General features: G+C 44.0%; 1 protein-coding gene and 1 long non-coding RNA gene across 4 annotated transcripts in view; one reads left to right on the forward strand and one right to left on the reverse strand.

Annotated features, from left to right (window-relative positions):
- kcnq1.2 (potassium voltage-gated channel, KQT-like subfamily, member 1.2) overlaps window positions 1-26,256 on the reverse strand; it is a 508,250-nt gene that overhangs the window by 149,341 nt on the left and 332,653 nt on the right. The gene's annotated exons all lie outside the window — the stretch shown is intronic.
- On the forward strand, window positions 5,971-6,598 carry LOC133562995 (uncharacterized). The gene is made up of 2 exons (XR_009808975.1): window positions 5,971-6,219; window positions 6,462-6,598. It is a non-coding gene; the product is annotated as an uncharacterized LOC133562995 (long non-coding RNA).

Below are 26,256 nucleotides of genomic sequence, written 5' to 3' on the forward strand. Positions count from 1 at the left end.
CTCAAAAGACCAGACCGTCATTTTTTTCCCTTTTAATTTCCTTTAATTTGCGACAATTTCTTCAAACAATGAAACAGCTTATTTCGCCTTTATAGCAGCTTTTAGAGTCTTTGGTAGCGTTGTACAGACTTGGTTTTTAGCTTTTCGGTGAAAAACCTTTGAAGGCCTACTGAAATTAGATTTTCTTATTCAAACGGGGATAGCAGGTCCGTTCTATGTGTCATACTTGATCATTTCGCGATATTGCCATATTTTTGCTGAAAGGATTTAGTAGAGAACTTCCACGATAAAAGTTCGCAACTTTTGGTCGCTAATAAAAAAAGCCTTGCCTGTACCGGAAGTAGCAGACGATGTGTGCGTGACTTCACGGGTTGTGGAGCTCCTCACATCTGAACATTGATTACAATCATGGCCACCAGCAGCTAGAGCGATTCGGACCGAGAAAGCGACAATTTCCCCATTAATTTGAGCGAGAATTAAAAATTTGTGGATGAGGATATTGAGAGTGAAGGACTAGAACAGGGGTCGGAACCTTTTTGGCTTAAAAGAGCCAAAAAGCCCAATATTTTAAAATGTATTTCCGTAAGAGCCATATTATAATTTTTTTAACACTGAACACAATTAAACGCGCGCAATTTTAAGTAAGACCAACATTTGTAGAGTATATTAGGTCTCTTGTTCTTTGTAATAACATTGTTATTCTGAAGCTAACTGTGGAGGGGGCGTGGCCTGCGGGCCTGCAGCGAACTGGGGATGTGCCAAGACCGGCCTGGAAACAAGCGACAGGTGCGTAGATGGCCCACCTGGGCCTTGTTTTCTAATCACCTGTCGCTCTGTTATAAGCAGCAGCCAGGAGGAGAGACGGGGTGGGGTTGGGGCTGGAGCCAGAGCGCAAGCGGGAACGAAAGAGAAAAATGCAATTCCTGGAAAGCAACTGAGAGACTTTTTGAAAAATAAAACAATATTGTAACCCTGAAACAGGATCTCATGTCGGTGCTTGGGGGTCTGAGGAACACCCAGGAAGGCAAGCCCCACACTAATTGATACTAAATAAATAACTTCTTACCATTAACGCAACTTTTTGAACAGGTGTGGTAGAAAAACGGATGGATGGATTAAAAATGCATGAGAATGTTTTATATTTTGAACGTTATTTTTAACAAGTGGAATTATTCATTACTTATCGTGTTAAGCAACGTCAGCTCAAATTTATCTGAGAGCCAGATGCAGTCACCAAAAGAGCCACATCTGGCTCTAGAGCCATAGGTTCCCTACCCCTGGACTAGAAAAAAAAAGAGAAAAAAAGACGAGGGCAGTGAGAGCGATTCAGATGTTATTAGACACATTTACTAGGATAATTCTGGAAAATCCCTTATCCGCCTAGTGTGTTAGTAGTGTTTCAGTGAGATTATATAGTACCTGAAAGTGGGAGGGGTGTGGCCAACGGTGTGTTGACCGCCAGTGTCTCCGGTGGTAGGAGGTAATAGTCCGCAACTGCAGGAGGATGCAAGCTCCGCTCATAACTACGGTAAGAGCCGACTTATTACCACATTATTCTCACCGAAACTTGCCGGTTGACATGTGGTCGGGATCCATGTTCGCTTGACCGCTCTTTTCCATAGTAAAGCTTCACCTTCGGGAATTTTAAACAAGTGTTTGTGTGGCTAAAGGCTAAAAGCTTCCCACTTCCATCTTTCTACTTTGACGTCTCCATTATTAATTGAACAAATTGCAAAAGATTCAGCAACACAGATGTCCAGAATACTGTGGAATTATGCGATTAAAGCAGACTACTTATAGCTTGGATCGGGCTGGAAAATAATGTCCGCTACAACACGAGACGTCAAATGCACGCGTCATCATACTGCGATGTTTTCAACAGGACACTTGGCGGGAAATTTAAAATTGCAATTTAGTAAACTAAAAAGGCCGTATTGGCATGTGTTGCAATGTTAATATTTCATCATTGATATATAAATTATCAGACTGCATAAGATTAACATGCTGTACAAAAATCTATTATTAATCCCATAATTTAAAATTACTAATTAGGCTATAGGCGCCAGCGCCCCCCGCGACCCCGAAAGGGAATAGGCGGTAGAAAATGGATGGATGGATAATTAGGCTATCAAACGTTTAACCATTAAACAAGTACGAGAACATTTACTAATATGTTCCCTTTAAGTTAAAACAGATTTTAAATAAATTGTCAACATAAATGCACAAAGATACATATAAAATACGTTTAACCCCAAAAACACAAATAAATGCAGCAGAAAACCCAATATGCAAATACCATAACAATTAACCACTTATTTTATATACATATTTAAAATACATACCCAATATAAATGTATTTATTTAGCAGTGAAACACTCAGATCTTAAATGTTGTCTACTGGTAGAAAAGTGACATGTTTCCTAAGCCCTCACTAACAGATCCAGCATACTTCAATCCAACACTTTAAATCAGGGGTCTCAAACTCAACTTACCTGGGGGCCACTGGATGCAGAAACTGGGTGTGGCTGGGCCCCAAGAAAAGATTTCTTACAAAAATCTAACATGCATTTTTTAATGAATTCACCTTCTTTGAACGGCTTTCCCGCCCTAGCAACATACTTGCCAACTCCCGCGTTCTTTCCGGGAAACACCCGAATATCAGTGCTCCCCCCGACAATCTCCCGGGGCAATCATTCTCCCGGTTTCCACCCGGACAACAATATATTGTACGATTTACACCTCCGTCGCCCCAACCACGCCCCCTATTGTAGCCCGAAAGAGTTAGGGCTGCATTGGATTCTGGGTATTTGTGCTTTTGTTGTGTTACGGTGCGGATGTTCTCCCAAAACGTGTTTGTCATCAGTGTTAATTTTGTTGACGAAAAATTTGTCAGTTTTCGTCAACGACCTTTTTTTCCCCCTGACTAAAACGAGACAATAACTAAATAAAAAATAATTTACGTGGACTAAGACGATGACGAGGTGTATTGTACGAGGTGTACACTGCTGCTGGAATTTAAATTTTCCTGAAGGAACTCTCCTGAAGGAATCAATAAAGTACTATCTATCTATTGACATACTCGTCAACGAATAAAAACGAGACGAAAATGTCTGCCAGAGACAAGATCCAACCGGAACTCATTTCGTTAGTAGGAGGCGGGAGGAGTTGGGAAGAGAACCAATCAGAGCGACGTGGTAAGGAAGTCACGTAAACGTAGTTTGCGTTTGAGACTGACCCGGGAATGCGCTGCAGAAGACAACATGTCAACGCCGGGGAGGAAGAGGGGAGAGGACATATGGGGAAATTTTATATTTGACGTCAAAGATTACAAGATGCAGTGTAAGAAGAACAGCGCGAGGATTACGGGGAAAAACACAACTTGAAGCGTCATTTACAGTCGAATCACCCCGAAATCCACACACAGGTAAGCATTTTCCACAACATACAACTCACTCGACGTTATCTCGTTTATTACACGGCTTATTGTGAAATACTAAATTTGAGACATGATTTTCATCAAAATACGACTTGTATCAGTGATTTTTCCGCTGTTTTGCTTCGACTTTCAGAAATTGAAGGGAAAGTTTACATATTAACCTTTAGTCGACTAAATCTACTGTAGCTTTCGTCGACTATAATCTTATATTTCGTCAACTAAAGCTAGACTAAAACCAGAACAATTTAAATAACTAAATTATGACTAAAACTAAATTACATTTTAGTCAAAAGACTATGACTAAAACTAAATCAAATTTTGCTGTCAAAATTAACACTCTTTATCATTATTGTTTGGTGTGGGTTCACAGTGTGGCAGATATTTGTAACAGTGATAACGTTGTTGATACGCCCACCCTCAGAGTGACCTGTATGGCTGTTGATCAACTATGTCTTGCAGTCACTTACTGTGTCTTCAGAAGCCAAATACAACCTGTGACTGGGCTGGCACGCTGTTTGTACGGATTGTAGAGGCCGTTAAAGGCCTACTGAAATGAGATTTTCTTATTTAAATGGGGATAGCAGGTCCATTTTATGTGTCATACTTGATCATTTTGTGATATTGCCATATTTTTGCTGAAAGGATTTAGTAGAGAACATCCACGATAAAGTTCGCAACTTTTGGTCGCTAATAGAAAAGCCTTGCCTGTACCGGAAGTCGCAGACGATGACGTCACCCGTTGAGGGCTCTGTCCCGCCAAATTTCTTCTCCCCTACAAAAACCTTCCCCCCGGAAGACATTTGGCGTGACAGACCCTTTAATGCCTGAAGGACCCCAATGAGGGCGTGATAATACCAAGTTATATGACTCTTAAGGGTTACAGCTGCAAAATTAGCAAAGCAAAAATAGCTTGAAAGGTTAGCATGCTGGAATGCTAATATTTTTTCCTTACCGTTATTTTTCACCAATGACAATCAGCCAATTATAATGCTTTTAAAACAGACAGCTGTGTGGGTTGCTTTAAGCAAGGGTTACAGCTGCAAAATTAGCGAAGCAAAAATAGCTTGAAAGGTTAGCATGCTGGAATGCTAATATTTTTTCACCAATGACAATCAGCCAACTATAATGATTTTAAAACAGGCAGCTGTGTGGCCTGCATTAAGGTCCTTCAGGCATTAGAGGGTCTGTCACGCCAAATGTCTTCCGGGGGTAAGGTTTTTGTAGGGGGGAAGAAATTTGGCGTGACAGCTCCTCACATCGTCACATTGTTTTTAATGGGAGCCTCCAACAAAAAGAGCTATTTGGACCGAGAAAACGACAATTTCCCTATTAATTTGAGAGAGGATGAAAGATTCGTGGATGAGGATATTGAGAGTGAAGGACTAGGAAAAAAAAAACGTGATTGCATTGGGACGGATTCAGATGTTTTTAGACACATTTACTAGGATAATTCTGGGAAATCCCTTATCCTTCTATTGTGTTGCTAGTGTTTTAGTGAGTTAAATAGTACCTGATAGTCGGAGGGGTGTGTCCACGGGTGTGTTGACGCCAGTGTCTGAGGGAAGTCGACGGCAGCGTTATGGACGGCGCAAGCCCAGCTGATCTCCGGTAAGAAGCGACTTTTTAACCACAATTTTCTCACCGAAACCTGCTGGTTGACATTCGGCTGGGATCCATGTTCGCTTGACCATACTAAAGTTTCACCTCCGGGAATTTTAAACAAGGAATCACCGTGTGTTTGTGTGGCTAAAGGCTAAAGCTTCCCACCTCCATCTTTCTACTTTGACTTCTCCATTATTAATTGAACACAATTGCAAAAAATTCAGCAACACAGATGTCCAAAATACTGTGTAATTATGCGGTTAAAGCAGACAACTTTTAGCTGTGTGTGTGTGCAGCGCTCATATTTCCTAACAGTCCGTGACGTCACGCGTACACATCATTACGCGACGTTTAAGAAGAAACTCTCGGGAAATTTAGAAATTGCAAATTAGTAAACTAAAAAGGCCGTATTGGCCTTAATATCGTCGTTAGGGGGGAATTCGGGAGAATGATTACCCCTGGAGGGGCACTGACACCTGGGAGTCCCCCGGAAAAGGCCAGGGTATGCAAGTATGACGCTGTGAAGCGTTATTCATACAAAACTTGCGGGCCGCACCAACATTAAGTTTTCATATTAAGGTGCGGGCCGCAATTGTCCCACGGGCCGCGTGTTTGAGACCCCTGCTTTAAATTGAGCCACTTCACCCTCCTGATGAAGCAAACTGTTCCAACATTTATCAGACCAAGTAAAGGATATGCATGAACATTTCCTTACCAAACAACATCTAAATAAACCCTGTTTGTATGTAGCCTCCAGACGAGGCACATAGCGTCACAGGAATAAAGCGTAATCTTACCGTTCAGCTTTTGGTTTTGGTTCTCTTTTGGCACAACTCTGAGTTATCGTCAAGGATAGAAAACCTTCTTCGAGTCTGCGCTGCGGTGGCGTCTCATGCACACCTTGATTGGACGCAGCTGTCTAATTACCGGTGTTGTGCCGAATTCTGCACCCCCGCCGTAAAATGCACCCCCTGTCGGGAGCGCGCTTACGTCACTCGGTTGCGTCACCCGTCTCGAAAAGTAGCTAAACTCGGCTAAAATCGCCTCTTTCGGCATAAAAATGTACATAACAAGGTGAATAATCCAAGTTGTCTTTACTTTGGATATATTAATGGATGGATTAATTGTGATTCTTCAATGATTTCGCCGTCATTGCCTTTAATGATTTCGTCGTCATTCAGGTGGGTACATCGCCTCTTTCGGCATAAAAAAGTACATAACAAGGTGAAATAATCCAAGGTGTCTTTACTTTGGATTTATTAATGGATGGATTAATTGTGAGCCTTTAATGATTTCGCCACAATTCAGATAAGGCGAAACAATAACCATTTAATATAGGAATATTTGCTGTCCCGAAAATGTATTGAAGTATTGTATTAAAGAATATATACACCAAAGTAAGCCTCTATATGTACTTTTTTAGAGACATCAAGGAGAACGAATGTTTGCTGCTTCACTCGACGGGATCCAATACATGTATTTTAAAAATATGACATTTTCTTTAACTGTAAGAAGCTCATGGGTGGATGGATGAATACATTAATAAATGAATGCATCTGATACCTATCGTTGTTTTGATTTTAAGAATTTTCAAACTGAACATTCACAAATAACTTTACCAAAAGTACCCGAAATACCAGAGATGGAGTTATGGTGGGGGTGCATTTTCAGTGAAGAGTTGATTCCAGCTGCCTGAACATCTATCTATCTCTGGCTAGGATGGTCGTAGAGACATGAAATTCACCCTAGTAACTCATCCTTACCCCATCTGTATACTGTGAAAACCATGTGATGATTGGACCCCCACAGGCGGAGTTAGAGGGGGGTGCATTTTCAGGCAGCACCAACAGCCCACCTGCCGGAAAATGCATCCCCTAGCTATCTCTGGCTAGGATGGTCGTAGAGACATGAAACTCACCCTAGTAACTCATCCTTACCCCATCTGTATACTGTGAAAACCATGTGATGATTGGACCTCCACAGGCGGAGTTAGGGGGGGGTGCATTTTCAGGCAGCACCAATATCTCTGGCTAGGATGGTCGTAGAGACATGAAACTCACCCTAGTAACTCATCCTCACCCCATCTGTATACTGTGAAAACCATGTGATGATTGGACCCCCACAGGCGGAGTTAGGGGGGGGTGCATTTTCAGGCAGCACCAATATCTCTGGCTAGGATGGTCGTAGAGACATGAAACTCACCCTAGTAACTCATCCTCACCCCATCTGTATACTGTGAAAACCATGTGATGATTGGACCCCCACAGGCGGAGTTAGGGGGGGGTGCATTTTCAGGCAGCACCAATATCTCTGGCTAGGATGGTCGTAGAGACATGAAACTCACCCTAGTAACTCATCCTTACCCCATCTGTATACTGTGAAAACCATGTGATGATTGGACCTCCACAGGCGGAGTTAGGGGGGGGTGCATTTTCAGGCAGCACCAATATCTCTGGCTAGGATGGTCGTAGAGACATGAAACTCACCCTAGTAACTCATCCTTACCCCATCTGTATACTGTGAAAACCATGTGATGATTGGACCTCCACAGGCGGAGTTAGGGGGGGGTGCATTTTCAGGCAGCACCAATATCTCTGGCTAGGATGGTCGTAGAGACATGAAACTCACCCTAGTAACTCATCCTTACCCCATCTGTATACTGTGAAAACCATGTGATGATTGGACCTCCACAGGCGGAGTTAGGGGGGGGTGCATTTTCAGGCAGCACCAATATCTCTGGCTAGGATGGTCGTAGAGACATGAAACTCACCCTAGTAACTCATCCTCACCCCATCTGTATACTGTGAAAACCATGTGATGATTGGACCCCCACAGGCGGAGTTAGGGGGGGGTGCATTTTCAGGCAGCACCAATATCTCTGGCTAGGATGGTCGTAGAGACATGAAACTCACCCTAGTAACTCATCCTTACCCCATCTGTATACTGTGAAAACCATGTGATGATTGGACCCCCACAGGCGGAGTTAGGGGGGGTGCATTTTCAGGCAGCACCAATATCTCTGGCTAGGATGGTCGTAGAGACATGAAACTCTCCCTAGTAACTCATCCTTACCCCATCTGTATACTGTGAAAACCATGTGATGATTGGACCTCCACAGGCGGAGTTAGGGGGGGGTGCATTTTCAGGCAGCACCAATATCTCTGGCTAGGATGGTCGTAGAGACATGAAACTCACCCTAGTAACTCATCCTCACCCCATCTGTATACTGTGAAAACCATGTGATGATTGGACCCCCACAGGCGGAGTTAGGGGGGGGTGCATTTTCAGGCAGCACCAATATCTCTGGCTAGGATGGTCGTAGAGACATGAAACTCACCCTAGTAACTCATCCTTACCCCATCTGTATACTGTGAAAACCATGTGATGATTGGACCTCCACAGGCGGAGTTAGGGGGGGGTGCATTTTCAGGCAGCACCAATATCTCTGGCTAGGATGGTCGTAGAGACATGAAACTCACCCTAGTAACTCATCCTTACCCCATCTGTATACTGTGAAAACCATGTGATGATTGGACCTCCACAGGCGGAGTTAGGGGGGGGTTGCATTTTCAGGCAGCACCAATATCTCTGGCTAGGATGGTCGTAGAGACATGAAACTCACCCTAGTAACTCATCCTTACCCCCTATGTATACTGTGAAAACCATGTGATGATTGGATCTCCACAGGCGGAGTTAGGGGGGGGTGCATTTTCAGGCAGCACCAATATCTCTGGCTAGGATGGTCGTAGAGACATGAAACTCACCCTAGTAACTCATCCTTACCCCATCTGTATACTGTGAAAACCATGTGATGATTGGACCTCCACAGGCGGAGTTAGGGGGGGGTGCATTTTCAGGCAGCACCAATATCTCTGGCTAGGATGGTCGTAGAGACATGAAACTCACCCTAGTAACTCATCCTCACCCCATCTGTATACTGTGAAAACCATGTGATGATTGGACCCCCACAGGCGGAGTTAGGGGGGGGTGCATTTTCAGGCAGCACCAATATCTCTGGCTAGGATGGTCGTAGAGACATGAAACTCACCCTAGTAACTCATCCTTACCCCATCTGTATACTGTGAAAACCATGTGATGATTGGACCTCCACAGGCGGAGTTAGGGGGGGGTGCATTTTCAGGCAGCACCAATATCTCTGGCTAGGATGGTCGTAGAGACATGAAACTCACCCTAGTAACTCATCCTTACCCCATCTGTATACTGTGAAAACCATGTGATGATTGGACCTCCACAGGCGGAGTTAGGGGGGGGTGCATTTCAGGCAGCACCAATATCTCTGGCTAGGATGGTCGTAGAGACATGAAACTCACCCTAGTAACTCATCCTTACCCCATCTGTATACTGTGAAAACCATGTGATGATTGGACCCCCACAGGCGGAGTTAGGGGGGGGTGCATTTTCAGGCAGCACCAATATCTCTGGCTAGGATGGCCGTAGAGACATGAAACTCACCCTAGTAACTCATCCTTACCCCATCTGTATACTGTGAAAACCATGTGATGATTGGACCCCCACAGGCGGAGTTAGGGGGGGTGCATTTCAGGCAGCGCCAATATCTCTGGCTAGGATGGTCGTAGAGACATGAAACTCACCCTAGTAACTCATCCTCACCCCATCTGTATACTGTGAAAACCATGTGATGATTGGACCCCCACAGGCGGAGTTAGGGGGGGGTGCATTTTCAGGCAGCACCAATATCTCTGGCTAGGATGGTCGTAGGGACATGAAACTCACCCTAGTAACTCATCCTTACCCCATCTGTATACTGTGAAAACCATGTGATGATTGGACCTCCACAGGCGGAGTTAGGGGGGGTGCATTTTCAGGCAGCACCAATAGCTCTGGCTAGGATGGTCGTAGAGACATGAAACTCACCCTAGTAACTCATCCTTACCCCATCTGTATACTGTGAAAACCATGTGATGATTGGACCTCCACAGGCGGAGTTAGGGGGGGTGCATTTTCAGGCAGCACCAATATCTCTGGCTAGGATGGTCGTAGAGACATGAAACTCACCCTAGTAACTCATCCTTACCCCATCTGTATACTGTGAAAACCATGTGATGATTGGACCCCCACAGGCGGAGTTAGGGGGGGGTGCATTTTCAGGCAGCACCAATATCTCTGGCTAGGATGGTCGTAGAGACATGAAACTCACCCTAGTAACTCATCCTTACCCCATCTGTATACTGTGAAAACCATGTGATGATTGGACCCCCACAGGCGGAGTTAGGGGGGGGTGCATTTTCAGGCAGCACCAATATCTCTGGCTAGGATGGTCGTAGAGACATGAAACTCACCCTAGTAACTCATCCTTACCCCATCTGTATACTGTGAAAACCATGTGATGATTGGACCTCCACAGGCGGAGTTAGGGGGGGGTGCATTTTCAGGCAGCACCAACAGCCCACCTGCCGGGAAATGCACCCCCTACCTATCTCTGGCTAGGATGGTCGTAGAGACATGAAACTCACCCTAGTAACTCATCCTTACCCCCCCTGCATAGTGTGAAAACCATGTGATGATTGGACCCCCACAGGCGGAGTTAGGGGGGGGTGCATTTTCAGGCAGCACCAACAGCCCACCTGCCGGGAAATGCACCCCCTAGCTATCTCTGGCTAGGATGGTCGTAGAGATATGAAATTCACCCTAGTAACTCATCCTTACCCCCTCTGTATAGTGTGAAAACCATGTGATGATTGGACCTCCATAGGCGGAGTTAGGGGGGGGGGGTGCTTTTTCAGGCAGCACCAATAGCCCACCTGCTGGAAAATGCATGTTTTTCCCCTCTAAACTCTCTCCCTTTGTTTATAATGCCATTTTTTTGCTGGATTTAGTCTCTATAAACTCCAAGGAAAACAATACCCGGCTGGGGACAATTTTTGAAATCGGTCTCCAAACTAAGGCATGCGGGCCGAAAGCGGCCCGCCGACGTCCAAAATCCGGCCCCAGGATTTTTATTCATGTTTTGAATTTTTGGGACATGGGGGACTTGTGGGAATCCATCCCAGGTAAGATTTTTGAACATTTTGAGGACTTTTGCCTACTTTCCCAACTTTCCCCCCCACTTCCAGTGTGACTTTGCGGTGTGCGCTATGGACATGCTGGGCATCCCTTGACTCGGGTGGCCAGCTGCGGGACTTGTGTGATTGATTTTTTAAAACTTTGAGGACTTTTGCCTACTTTCCCAGCTTTTCCCTCACTTCTAGTCAGTTGTGGTGTATCGCTATACATGGGCTATTATTAGGAAGAGGCGTTTATTTGGTAATATACAGTATATATATATATATATATATATATATATATACACACACATCGTGATATATATACACATATATATATGTATACATATATATATAGACATACATGTGTAGATCTACACATGTATGTCTATATATATATATATATATATGTATACATATTTATATGTATATATACAACAATGTGTGTGTGTAATATATACATATATATATATATAGGCGCGGCATGGCGTAGTGGGTAGAGCGGCCGGCCAGAAACCTGAGAGTTTCAAGTTCGCTTCCCACCTATTGACATCCAAAAAAAATCACTGCCTTGGGCAGGACACTTCCCCCTAGCCCCCGGTGCTGCTCACACTGGTGAATGAATGATGAATGAATGATTAGTGGTGGTCGGAGGGGCCGTAGGCGCAAACTGGCAGCCACACTTCCGTCAGTCTACCCCAGGGCAGCTGTGGCTACAGATATAGCTTACCACCACCAGGTGTGAATGAATGTCGGGTCCCACTTCTCTGTGAGCGCTTTGAGTGTTTATAAAAGCGCGATATAAATCTAAGTGATTTATATATATATATATATATATATATATATATATATATATATATATATATATATATATATACTGTATATTACCAAATAAACGCCTCTTCCTAATAATAGCCCATGTATAGCGATACACCACAACTGACTGGAAGTGGGGGAAAAGCTGGGAAAGTAGGCAAAAGTCCTCAAAGTTTTAAAAAATCAATCACACAAGTCCCGCAGCTGGCCACCCGAGTCAAGGGATGCCCAGCATGTCCATAGCGCACACCGCAAAGTCACACTGGAAGTGGGGGGGAAAGTTGGGAAAGTAGGCAAAAGTCCTCAAAATGTTCATAATCTTACCTGGGATGGATTCCCACAAGTCCCCCATGTCCCAAAAATTCAAAACATGAATAAAAATCCTGGGGCCGGATTTTGGACGTCGGCGGGCCGCTTTCGGCCCGCATGCCTTAGTTTGGAGACCAATTTCAAAAATTGTCCCCAGCCGGGTATTGTTTTCCTTGGAGTTTATAGAGACTAAATCCAGCAAAAAATTGGCATTATAAACAAAGGGAGAGAGTTTAGAGTGGAAAAACATGCATTTTCCAGCAGGTGGGCTATTGGTGCTGCCTGAAAAAGCACCCCCCCCCTAACTCCGCCTATGGAGGTCCAATCATCACATGGTTTTCACACTATACAGAGGGGGTAAGGATGAGTTACTAGGGTGAATTTCATATCTCTACGACCATCCTAGCCAGAGATAGCTAGGGGGTGCATTTCCCGGCAGGTGGGCTGTTGGTGCTGCCTGAAAATGCACCCCCCCCTAACTCCGCCTGTGGGGGTCCAATCATCACATGGTTTTCACACTATGCAGGGGGGGTAAGGATGAGTTACTAGGGTGAGTTTCATGTCTCTACGACCATCCTAGCCAGAGATAGGTAGGGGGTGCATTTCCCGGCAGGTGGGCTGTTGGTGCTGCCTGAAAATGCACCCCCCCCTAACTCCGCCTGTGGAGGTCCAATCATCACATGGTTTTCACAGTATACAGATGGGGTAAGGATGAGTTACTAGGGTGAGTTTCATGTCTCTACGACCATCCTAGCCAGAGATATTGGTGCTGCCTGAAAATGCACCCCCCCCTAACTCCGCCTGTGGAGGTCCAATCATCACATGGTTTTCACAGTATACAGATGGGGTAAGGATGAGTTACTAGGGTGAGTTTCATGTCTCTATGACCATCCTAGCCAGAGATATTGGTGCTGCCTGAAAATGCACCCCCCCCTAACTCCGCCTGTGGGGGTCCAATCATCACATGGTTTTCACAGTATACAGATGGGGTAAGGATGAGTTACTAGGGTGAGTTTCATGTCTCTACGACCATCCTAGCCAGAGATATTGGTGCTGCCTGAAAATGCACCCCCCCCTAACTCCGCCTGTGGGGGTCCAATCATCACATGGTTTTCACAGTATACAGATGGGGTGAGGATGAGTTACTAGGGTGAGTTTCATGTCTCTACGACCATCCTAGCCAGAGATATTGGTGCTGCCTGAAAATGCACCCCCCCCCCTAACTCCGCCTGTGGAGGTCCAATCATCACATGGTTTTCACAGTATACATAGGGGGTGAGGATGAGTTACTAGGGTGAGTTTCATGTCTCTACGACCATCCTAGCCAGAGATAGCTAGGGGGTGCATTTCCCGGCAGGTGGGCTGTTGGTGCTGCCTGAAAATGCACCCCCCCCTAACTCCGCCTGTGGAGGTCCAATCATCACATGGTTTTCACAGTATACAGATGGGGTAAGGATGAGTTACTAGGGTGAGTTTCATGTCTCTACGACCATCCTAGCCAGAGATATTGGTGCTGCCTGAAAATGCACCCCCCCCTAACTCCGCCTGTGGAGGTCCAATCATCACATGGTTTTCACAGTATACATAGGGGGTAAGGATGAGTTACTAGGGTGAGTTTCATGTTTCTACGACCATCCTAGCCAGAGATAGCTAGGGGGTGCATTTCCCGGCAGGTGGGCTGTTGGTGCTGCCTGAAAATGCACCCCCCCCTAACTCCGCCTGTGGAGGTCCAATCATCACATGGTTTTCACAGTATACAGATGGGGTAAGGATGAGTTACTAGGGTGAGTTTCATGTCTCTACGACCATCCTAGCCAGAGATATTGGTGCTGCCTGAAAATGCACCCCCCCCCCTAACTCCGCCTGTGGGGGTCCAATCATCACATGGTTTTCACAGTATACAGATGGGGTGAGGATGAGTTACTAGGGTGAGTTTCATGTCTCTACGACCATCCTAGCCAGAGATATTGGTGCTGCCTGAAAATGCACCCCCCCTAACTCCGCCTGTGGAGGTCCAATCATCACATGGTTTTCACAGTATACAGATGGGGTAAGGATGAGTTACTAGGATGAGTTTCATGTCTCTACGACCATCCTAGCCAGAGATATTGGTGCTGCCTGAAAATGCACCCCCCCTAACTCCGCCTGTGGAGGTCCAATCATCACATGGTTTTCACAGTATACATAGGGGGTAAGGATGAGTTACTAGGGTGAGTTTCATGTCTCTACGACCATCCTAGCCAGAGATAGCTAGGGGATGCATTTTCCGGCAGGTGGGCTGTTGGTGCTGCCTGAAAATGCACCCCCCCCTAACTCCGCCTGTGGGGGTCCAATCATCACATGGTTTTCACAGTATACAGATGGGGTAAGGATGAGTTACTAGGGTGAGTTTCATGTCTCTACGACCATCCTAGCCAGAGATAGATAGATGTTCAGGCAGCTGGAATCAACTCTTCACTGAAAATGCACCCCCACCATAACTCCATCTCTGGTATTTCGGGTACTTTTGGTAAAGTTATTTGTGAATGTTCAGTTTGAAAATTCTTAAAATCAAAACAACGATAGGTATCAGATGCATTCATTTATTAATGTATCATCCATCCACCCATGAGCTTCTTACAGTTAAAGAAAATGTCATATTTTTAAAATACATGTATTGGATCCCGTCGAGTGAAGCAGCAAACATTCGTTCTCCTTGATGTCTCTAAAAAAGTACATATAGAGGCTTACTTTGGTGTATATATTCTTTAATACAATACTTCAATACATTTTCGGGACAGCAAATATTCCTATATTAAATGGTTATTGTTTCGCCTTATCTGAATTGTGGCGAAATCATTAAAGGCTCACAATTAATCCATCCATTAATAAATCCAAAGTAAACACAACTTGGATTATTTCACCTTGTTATGTACTTTTTTATGCCGAAAGGGGCGATGTACCCACCTGAATGACGACGAAATCATTAAAGGCAATGACGGCGAAATCATTGAAGAATCACAATTAATCCATCCATTAATATATCCAAAGTAAAGACAACTTGGATTATTCACCTTGTTATGTACATTTTTATGCCGAAAGAGGCGATTTTAGCAGAGTTTAGCTACTTTTCGAGACGGGTGATGCAACCGAGTGACGTAAGCGCGCTCCCGACAGGGGGTGCATTTTACGGCGGGGGTGCAGAATTCGGCACAACACCGGACTCGGGCACCAGCAGGTGAGACGGGAGCGCGCTGCCTGCGCGTGAATGTGAATAGATCAGGTGATCATATAAACAGACTGGCTGAACTAATGCCGAATTATACAGCTAACTTGGGGTTGCCAAGGTGAATATGGATGCGGATGTGCTTGACCATAAAATATAATTTCATGTCTTATTTTTTTAATTGGGGTTTGGCTGGTTGCCAAGTCGCCGCAGTTGCGAGCTCGCGCATCAGCTGACGAGGCAGCTGTTCGCCGCTACAATAAGTGCACACAAAAAATAGGTGCACATAAGCAATAAGTGCACACAAGCAATACATGCACGCAAACAATAAGTACACACAAGCAATAAATGCACAGAAGCAATAAATGCACAGAAACAATACAAGCACACAAACAGTAATTGCACACAAACAATAAGTGCACACAAACAATAGATGCACACAAGCAATAAGTACACACAAGAAATAAATGCACAGAAGCAATAAATGCACACAAACAATAAGTGCACACGAGCAATAAGTGCACACAAGCAATAAATGCACACAAACAATAAGTGCACACAAACTAAGTGCACACGAGCAATAAGTGCACACAAGCAATAAATGCACACAAACAATAAGTGCACACAAACAATAAGTGCACACGAGCAATAAATGCACACAAGCAATAAATGCACACAAAAAATAAGAGCACAGAAACAGTAATTGCACACAAACAATAAATGCACAAAAGCAATAAATGCACACAAACAATAAGTGCACACAAACAATAAGTGAACACAAACAATAAGTACACACAAGCAATAAATGCACAAAAGCAATAAATGCACACAAACAATAAGAGCACACAAACAATAAGTGCACACAAACAATAAATGCACACAAACAATAAGTACACACAAGCAATAAATGCACAAAAGAAATAAATGCACACAAACAATAAGAGCACACAAACAGTAATTGCACACAAACAATAAGTGCACACAAACAATAAATGCACACAATAAATGCACACAAACAATAAGTACACACAAGCAATAAATGCACAAAAACAACGAGCGCACACAAGCAATAAATGCACAAAAGCAATAAATGCACACAAACAATCAGAGCACACTAACAATAATTGCACACAAGCAATAAGTACACACAAGCAATAAATGCACAGAAGCAATCAATGCACACAAACAATAAGAGCACACAAACAATAAATGCACAGAAACAATAAGCGCACACAAGCAATAAATGCACAAAAGCCATAAATGCACACAAACAAGAAGTGCACACAAACAATAAGTGCACACAAACAATAAATGCACACAAACAATAGATGCGCACAAGCAATAAATGCACACAAACAATAAGAGCACACAAACAATAAATGCACACAAACAATAAGTACACACAAGCAATAAATGCACAAAAACAATAAGCGTACACAAGCAATAAATGCACAGTAGCAATAAATGCACAGTAGCAATAAATGCACACAAACAATAAGAGCAAACAAACAATAAAAGCACACAAGCAATAGGTGCACACAAGAAATAAATGCACACAAACAATAAGAGCACACAAATAATAAGTGCACACAAACAATAAAAGCACACAAGCAATAAGTGCACACAAGCAATAAATGCACCAACAATAAGTGCACACAAACAATAAATGCACACAAAAAATAAATGCACACAAACGATAAGTGCACACAAACAATAAGCGCACACTAACAATAAGTGCACGCTAACGATAAGTGCACACAAACAATAAAAGCACACAAGCAATAAATGCACAGAAGCAATAAATGCACAAAAGCAATGAATGCACACAAACAATAAGAGCACACAAAAAATAATTGCACACAAACGATAAGTGCACACAAACAATAAGTGCACACTAACAATAAGTGCACACTAACAATAAATGCACACAAAAAATAAGCGCACACAAGCAATAAATGCACACAAACAATAAGAGCACACAAACAATAAGAGCACACAAACGATAAGTGCACACAAACAATAAGTGCACACTAACAATAAGTGCACGCTAACAATAAGTGCACGCAAACAATAAGTGCACACAAAGAATAAAAGCTCACAAGCAATAAGTGCACACAAGCAATAAATGCACAAAAACAATAAGAGCACACAAACAATAAGTGCACACAAGCAATAAATGCACACAAACAATAAGCGCACACAAGCAATAAATGCACACAAACAATAAGAGCACACAAAAAATAATTGCACACAAACGATAAGTGCACACAAACAATACATTCACACAAACAATAAGTGCACACTAACAATAAGTGCACACTAACAATAAATGCACACAAACAATTAGTGCACACTAACAATAAGTGCACACAAAGAATAAAAGCACACAAGCAATAAAAGCACAGAAGCAATAAATGCACACAAACAATAAGAGCACACAAAAAATAAATGCACCCAAACAATAAGTACACACAAACAATAAATTCACACAAACAATAAGCGCACACAAGCAATAAATGCACACAAACAATAAGAGCACACAAACAATAATTTCACACAAACGATAAGTGCCCACAAACAATAAATGCACACAAGCAATAAATGCACACAAACAATAAGTGCACACAAACAATAAATGCACAGAAGCAATAAATGCACACAAACAATAAGAGCACACAAACAATAAGTACACACAAACAATAAGCGCACACAAGCAATAAATGCACACAAGCAATAAATGCACACAAACAATAAGAGCACACAAACAATAATTGCACACAAACGATAAGTACACACAAACAATAAGTGCACTCTAACAATAAGTGCACACAAACAATAAATGCAAACAAACAATAAGTACACACAAGCAATAAATGCACAAAAACAATAAGCGCACACAAGCAACAAATGCACACAAACAATCAGAGCACACAAACAATAATTGCACACAAGCAATAAGTGCACACAAACAATAAAAGTGCACACTAACAATAAATGCACACAAACAATAAGTGCACACTAACAATAAGTACACACAATCAATAAGTACACACAAACAATAAATGCACAGAAGCAATAAGTACACACAAGCAATAAATGCACAGAAGCAATAAATGCACACAAACAATAAGCGCACACAAGCAATAAATGCACAAAAGCCATAAATGCACACAAACAATAAAAGCACACAAACAATAAGTGCACACAAACAATTAGTGCACACAAATAATAAATACAAATAAACAATAAATGCACACAAACAATAGGTGAAGTGAAGTGAATTATATTTATATAGTGCTTTTTCTCTTGTGACTCAAAGCACTTTACATAGTGAAACCCAATATCTAAGCTATATTTAAACTGGGAGCAGGTGTCTTGCCCAAGGACACAACGGCAATGACTAGGATGGTGAAAGCGGGGATTGAACCTGCAACCCTCAAGTTGCTGGCATGGCCGCTCTACCAACCGAACTATACCGCCCAATAAGTACACACAAACAATAAATGCACACAAGCAATAAATGCACACAAACAATAAATGCACACAAACAACAAGTGCACACAAACAACAAGTGCACACAAACAATAGCAAACATGAAAAAGCAAATGGCCTCCTGCCCGCCTCCTTTGCTCTCCTACACTAATGAGGATGTGTTTGTTTATTTCCACTTCCTCTAATTGGGAGATAAGACACATGGAGGAAGAGGAGGATGCACAACTTCTACAACACTTTGACACAAATGCACACACATGTTCACTTTTTGGGGAATTCTGCCCATCGTTCACAATCTTTATTCAAGACGTGACCACGGATGGATTTAAAAAAAAGAATTACAGCGCAGCCAATGGGAGCTCCACTATTGCCCCATAAAATACAGTAAATAAACATTCAAAAAGCACCAACAACAATAATCCATTTACATTTTATGACTTGAATATTAGCCAAGTATTAGTCATATTGTTATTATTATAAATGCAAACATAGACTAATTATTCATAGCGGCGACAAGTTCACAAGTCTGTGTACAATTTGGACATGATCAACTGGCGAGGTGTTTCCTTGCTTCCTTGCTCCCTGCAAGCTTAGTCTACAAACCCCAAAAGGAGTGAAGTTGTCACCTTGTGTAAATGGTAAATAAAAAGAATACAACAAATAATTTTCAACTTATATTCAATTGAATAGAATGCAAAGACAAGATACTTCATGTTCACACTGAGAAACTTTGTTCTTTTTTTGCAAATAATCATGAACTTAGAATTTAAAGGCCTACTGAAAGCCACTACTACCCACCACACAGTCTGATAGTTTATATATCAATGATGAAATATTAACGTTGCAACATATGACAATACGGCCTTTTTAGTTTAATAAATTACAATTTTAAATTTCGCGCGAAGTATCCTGTTGAAAACGTCGGTATGATGACGTTGTTCCAGCCCGATCCCAGCTATAAGTCGTCATCTTTAATCGCATAATTACACAGTATTCTGGACATCTGTGTTGCTGAATCTTTCGCAATTTGTTCAATGAATAATGGAGACGTCAAAGAAGAAAGCTGTAGGTCGGAAGCGGTGTATTGCGGCTGCCTTTACCAACACAAACACAGCCGGTGTTTCATTGTTTACATTCCCGAAGGTGAAGCTTTACTATGGAACAGAGCGGTCAAGCGAACATGGTTCTCTACCACATGTCAACCGGCAGGTTTCGGTCAGAAAATTGTGGTAATAAGTCGGCTCTTACCGTAGACATGATCGGAGCTTGCGTTGTTCCTCGTGCAACTGTCAAAGAGGCAGCTGCGACTCTCTTGCCTCCTCCGACCGGCCGCCCCCAAATGTGGGATGCTTCCACCATGGAGGAGGGGGAAAAAAAGCCCAACGGCTGCCTTCGCTTCGCTTCGTCGAGAAACCTGGCTTCCCTCAGAGACACTGGCGGTCACAACACCCGTGGCCACACCCCTCCGACTTTCAGGTACAACTATATAATCTCACTAAAACACTAGTAACACAATAGGCAGATAAGGGATTTTCCAGAATTATCCTAGTAAATATGTCTAATAACATCTGAATCGCTCCCACTGCCCTCGTCTTTTTTTTTTGTAGTCCTTCACTCTCACTTTCCTCATCCTCGAATCTTTCATCCTTGCTCAAATTAATGGGGAAATCGTCACTTTCTCAGTCCGAATCGCTCCTGCTGCTGGTGGCCATGATTGTAAACAATGTTCAGATGTGAGGAGCTCCACAACCCGTGACGTCACGCGCACATCGTCTGCTATTTCCGGTACAGGCAAGGCTTTTTTATTAGCGACCAAAAGTTGCAAACTTTATCGTCGATGTTCTGTACTAAATCCTTTCAGCAAAAATATGGCAATATCGCAAAATGATCAAGTATGACACATAGAATGGACCTGCTATCCCCGTTTGAATAAGAAAATATCATTTCATTGGGCCTTTAATAGCAGCAGCACATTGCAAAAATGTCATTTATAGCAGTGTGTCACATGGCCCTTCCTTTTAACAACACTTGGAAAAGTTTTTGAAGTGGAATTATTTCTTATTTTTGCTTAATGTACAGCTTAAATTGTTAACAGTCTTCCTTCTGCTATTCTAGCCTTCGTATTTTCAACGGGAGACAGGTCGGGACTACAGGCAGGCCCGTCTAGTACCCGCACTCTTTTACTATGAAGCCACGATGTTTTGACACGTGGCTTGGCATCGTTTTGCTGAAATAAGCAGGGGCGTCCATGATAGCGTTGCTTGGATGACAACATATGTTGCTCCAAAACCTGTATGTACCTTTCAGCATTAAAGGTGCCTTCACAGATGTGTAAGTTTCCCATGCCTTGGCCATTAATACACCCCCATACTGCCTTTTACACTTTGACCCTAGAACAGTCCGGATGGTTCTTTTCCTCTTTGGTCCGAAGGACGGACACGACGTCCACAGTTTCCAAAAACAATTAGAAATGTGGACTCATCAGACCACTGAACACTTTTACACTTTGCATGAGTCCATCTTAGATGAACTTGGGCCCAGCCAAGCGTTTCTGGGTGTTGTTGATAAATGGCTTTCGCCTTTTGCATAGTAGATTTTTAAATTGCACTTACAGATGTAGCGACCAACTGTAGTTACTGACAGTGGTTTTCTGAAGTGTTCCTAATGAGGACAGATGAGGAAGTTTAAAAGTATGTGTCCATGGTGGAAACACAGGAAAAGAACTACAGTCCAAACCTGTCATGTGGGATCATGACGGACAATAATGCTGGTGTTGATGGTAAATCTATACACAAGTTGTACACTGACTCCTCTAAAGTACTGTATATCCCAGTTAACTTTCTGTATCCTTGTCCATGAAGAAGATACAACACACAAGTTGGAGCCAGGCTGGCCGAGAAGGATTATTTCTTTGGAGATAAAGGAAGGGTGATAGTGGGAGTGAAACGTTACACACTTTAAAACACTCCCTTCTTTGTGTTGCTGATGTTTGGGCCGCTCCCAGCTATACGAGCTGTGGATTAAAGTCCCCCCACCACCCACCTCGAGATCCCCAATTTGGAGATCTCACAGTTGCGAACCCCTTCTTATGCAAAAGTCACAGCCCCTGTGGCGGGACATGGTCCAATATCCTGCAGTAACCTTGAGGCCTGAGACATCAATGTGCTGCTGGCATGGCTGCTGAGATAAGCTTCATGGCTCATCAAAGAGACAAGCTCTACTTCTGGTCTCTCCCCAAAACAGACATCCCTTTATGGCATCTCGCGGGGGCGGGGGGATAAGATGACTGCGCTCTTTCAGGGACGTTTCATCTCAAAAGCCTCAGAGTTGGGCGTGGTATGAATCATAAAGAGCCGTTAGTCGTAGTCATGTCTTAACCGGCAGCTTTCCATGAACTCTCTCTAGGTCGTCCTCAGACCAGCCTTGCATCATTGCTTCCAGTCGTCCCGATTCTCCACACATTTGGCCAGTTCCTTGGTACTCTGAGCTCCTGCATCCTTCTTAAGTATGTCCACGTATGTTAGTGTGGGACGTCCTCTTGACCGATGCCCATGTGTTGGTTCCCACAGCACCAATTTGCTAACTGGCAGCTCCTGATGCCTTTGGCAGTGTCCTGATCTTCTCGCTCACCCTTGGTATTCCCTTGTCGAGGATTCTGTTGGTTACGTGCGCACTCTTGTTGATGTTAAGCACTGCACGCAGCATCCTGGTGTAGCATCCATCCAGAGACTTCTCCAGGATTGGCTTCAGGGTCCAGCATTCGCTGCCATAGAGTAGAACGGACTCAACTGTCGGGTAGAAGAAGCTGAGTTTGATTTGGCTGGGGAGATTGGAGTTCCATAAACTGGTCATGCCATGCAAGTGCCTTCCTCACTTTTAGATCTTGCTCAGTTGAGTTGACCCATGCGCCCAGATATTTGAAGTCCTCAACTTCTTTCAGCACAGTGCCTCCTGCTGTTATCAGAGGTTGATGAACATTGCTTCTCAAAGGGGTTGTAATGGAAGATATATTTCCGTCCATGCGGCGAAGGGCAGCTACGAGATCGGATGTGAATACATTGGCAAGCAGGACTTCATCCAGCAAGTTCTAAATGTCTCAAAGGGGCAGCACTATCGTGACTTCTACGGTGCTTTTTTGTGGACTTCTGGATCTGCCTCCCGGGAGCCTTTTGGCCGTGGAGACCAGCCGCTGGGTCTTTGCCACACTAGAGTCCATTTGGAGAGACTGGAGGAGAGAAGAAGAAGAGACAGGGCTGCGGACGGACAGGCTTCACAGTGTCTCGGCTGAATGAGCAGGGTCTCCTCGGTCTCCTCGGACGTATCCTCGCTCATCCATGCAGACTGGACACTGGCCGAGAGTTTGTGGGCGGCCGAGGGTGGAGTCGGATCTCTTGGTTGCTTTGTTGGGTTTGCTCCTGTCTCTCCCTCCTCCCCAGCAGACCATGGCGTGAAACATCACAGAGGCCACCACAGTGTATATGTTTCTTGGACTTTTTATTCCCAGCTGGATGCAGAAGTTGCTGGTTGTATCAGCCCTGCTATTTTAATGTCCTCTGTCTTTTTTTATCTTTGATGTTTCCCGTCGAACCTCGGATTCAGGAGGAACAGTGTGGTTTTCGTCCTGGTCGTGGAACTGTGGACCAGCTCTATACTCTCAGCAGGGTTCTTGAGGGTGCATGGGAGTTTGCCCAACCAGTCTACATGTACTTTGTGGACTTGGAGAAGGCATTCGACCGTGTCCCTCGGGAAGCCCTGTGGGGAGTGCTCAGAGAGTATGGGGTATCGGACTGTCTGATTGTGGCAGTCCGCTCCCTATACGATCAGTGTCAGAGCTTGGTCCGCATTGCTGGCAGTAGTCGAACACATTTCCAGTGAGGGTTGGACTCCGCCAAGGCTGCCCTTTCTCACCGATTCTGTTCATAACTTTTATGGACAGAATTTCTAGGCGCAGTCAAGGCGTTGAGGGGTTCCGGTTTTGTGGCCGCAGGATTAGGTCTCTGCTTTTTGCAGATGATGTGGTCCTGATGGCTTCATCCGTCTGGGATCTTCAGCTCTCACTGGATCGGATCCCAGCCGAGTGTGAAGCGACCGGAATGAGAATCAGCACCTCCAAGTCAGAAAAATGGTTCTCTCCCGGAAAAGGGTGGAGTGCCATCCCCAGGCTAGGGAGGATACCCTGCCCCAAGTGGAGGAGCTCATGTACCTAGGAGTCTTGTTCACGAGTGGGGGAAGAGTGAGATCGACAGGCGAATCGGTGCGGCGTCTTCAGTAATGCGGACGTTGTACCGATCCGTTGTGGTGAAGAAGGAGCTGAGCCGGAAGGCAAAGCTCTCACTTTACTGGTCGATCTATGTTCCCATCCTTCCTTATGGTCATGAAGTTTGGGTCATGACCGAAAAGATAAGAGCGGCCGAAATGAGTTTCTTCCGCCAGGTGGCGGGGCTCTCCCTTAGAGACAGGGTGAGAAGCTCTGTCATCCGGGAGGAACTCAAAGTAAAGCCGCTGCTCCTCCACATGGAGAGGAGCCAGATGAGGTGGTTCGGGCATCTCGTCAGGATGCCACCTGAATGCCTCCCGAGGGAGGTGTTTAGGGCATGTCCAACCGGTAGGAGGCCACGGGGAGGACCTAGGACACATTGGGAAGACTTTGTCTCAAGGCTGGCCTGGGAACGCCTCGGGATCCCCCGGGAAGAGCTGGATGAAGTGGCTGAGGAGAGGGAAGTCTCGGCTTTCCTGCTTAGGCTGCTGCCCCCGCGAGCCGACCTCGGATAAGCGGAAGTAGATGGATGGATTGGATGGATGTTTCTGGCTATGAGTTGTTTTTTTGCCGTGGCCTCAGTCTGGACCCCTTCTCCAGGGGCGCAGGCTTAGACCGATGTTTTGTTTTTTGTTCCCCCTTCCCCTGTTTACCTGCAGCTTACCTTTTTGTAAGTGATCCTGTTCTGTCTCCCTTTAATGTTTGTCTGATCTTGAATGGAATTGTGCTGAAAATTTAAATTCCCCCTGGGGATTAATAAAGTATATCTGATTTCTGATTCTGATTCCGATGTCGTTTTCATACCTTCCTGGGATAACGTACTCTCGAGTTTCACTTTCACCAGCAATTATCCTTCTTCTGGCGTTTAGATCCGTAGAACCGCTAGAACCGCAGCCTAAGCCTGGTCCAAGACACCAGAAACCCCAAGGCCTTATTGCAAACGTATAAGCAATCACCGTGCCCATGATTGGACGTCCAGCACATACAAATTCCTCCAACAGTGTCTGTGTTTGGAACGTGGGCGTTATACTGAGGAGGAGGAGGAGGAGTGGGAGGAGGGGGAGGTTTCTCCTCAGCCGAGGAATTGTTGAGGTGGAGAAGAAGGATTTCTAATTCATGGTCTAATAGGATTTGTTGCTGTTTAGCAGGATTAAGCGTGTTAGAGAAAGAATCTATTTATGGCTGCCAGTCAGGGGGGTCCACACAACCATGGATTCCATGGTGCACCCCACCGCACCCAAGTCATTTTCTGGGATAACCCCTGGCACTACGGCCACATTTTTGGATTAATTGGGCTGTTTCTCTTTCAGAGCACTCTGATAATCTAAACTTGGTCATGCCAAACACACACACACACACACACACACACACACACACACTGCACTGGGGGGGGTCACATAGGAGGCCGTGTTCAGCCCGGCTTAACCCCGGACTTTGGACAAGAGAAGACGTGGACGCTGGCTTGACGGGACCAAGCTGCGTCTTTTCAGGCCAGCGATCATTTTGTATTTACATGTGACTCCAGGGGTCTTTGGACGTCAGGGACCACCCTTTAATTAGGCACCTTGACAATGGCCAGACTCTTTTTGTTCATGCTTTCCGGGAGGAAGAGGCCGATAATTACTGCTGGTCACGTCAGGGCTCAAAGACATGGAAAAAATGTTTTTAGGAGCTCATATAGAAGGAAATACACTGTTGCGAATCACTTTACAGACGTTCATTTTTAGTATTATTGTAAAACTCTTCCTGGATATCAAGATAAAATATGACACAAAAATCTGATACACTGTACATATATACATAAATATATATATATATATATATATATATATCTATATATATATATATATATATATATATATATATATATATATATATATATATATAGATATATATATGCCGAGTCATACCACAGACTATAAAAATGGGAGCCATTACAGTTATGATCAAAATTTTTCAACCCCCACACAATTTTAATGTTTTAGCAAGTTGGACATTTATTCCGTATTTTGTTTATAGTCATATCAAATAAAGATGTGTCAAATAGACAAATGCAACTTAAATTGTAACACTGTATTTTACAAAATACCAAAAAAGGACATTTTTCTTAATATCT

The sequence above is a fragment of the Nerophis ophidion genome, linkage group LG12 (assembly GCF_033978795.1).
Source record: "Nerophis ophidion isolate RoL-2023_Sa linkage group LG12, RoL_Noph_v1.0, whole genome shotgun sequence".
NCBI classification, from domain to species: Eukaryota; Metazoa; Chordata; class Actinopteri; order Syngnathiformes; family Syngnathidae; genus Nerophis; species Nerophis ophidion.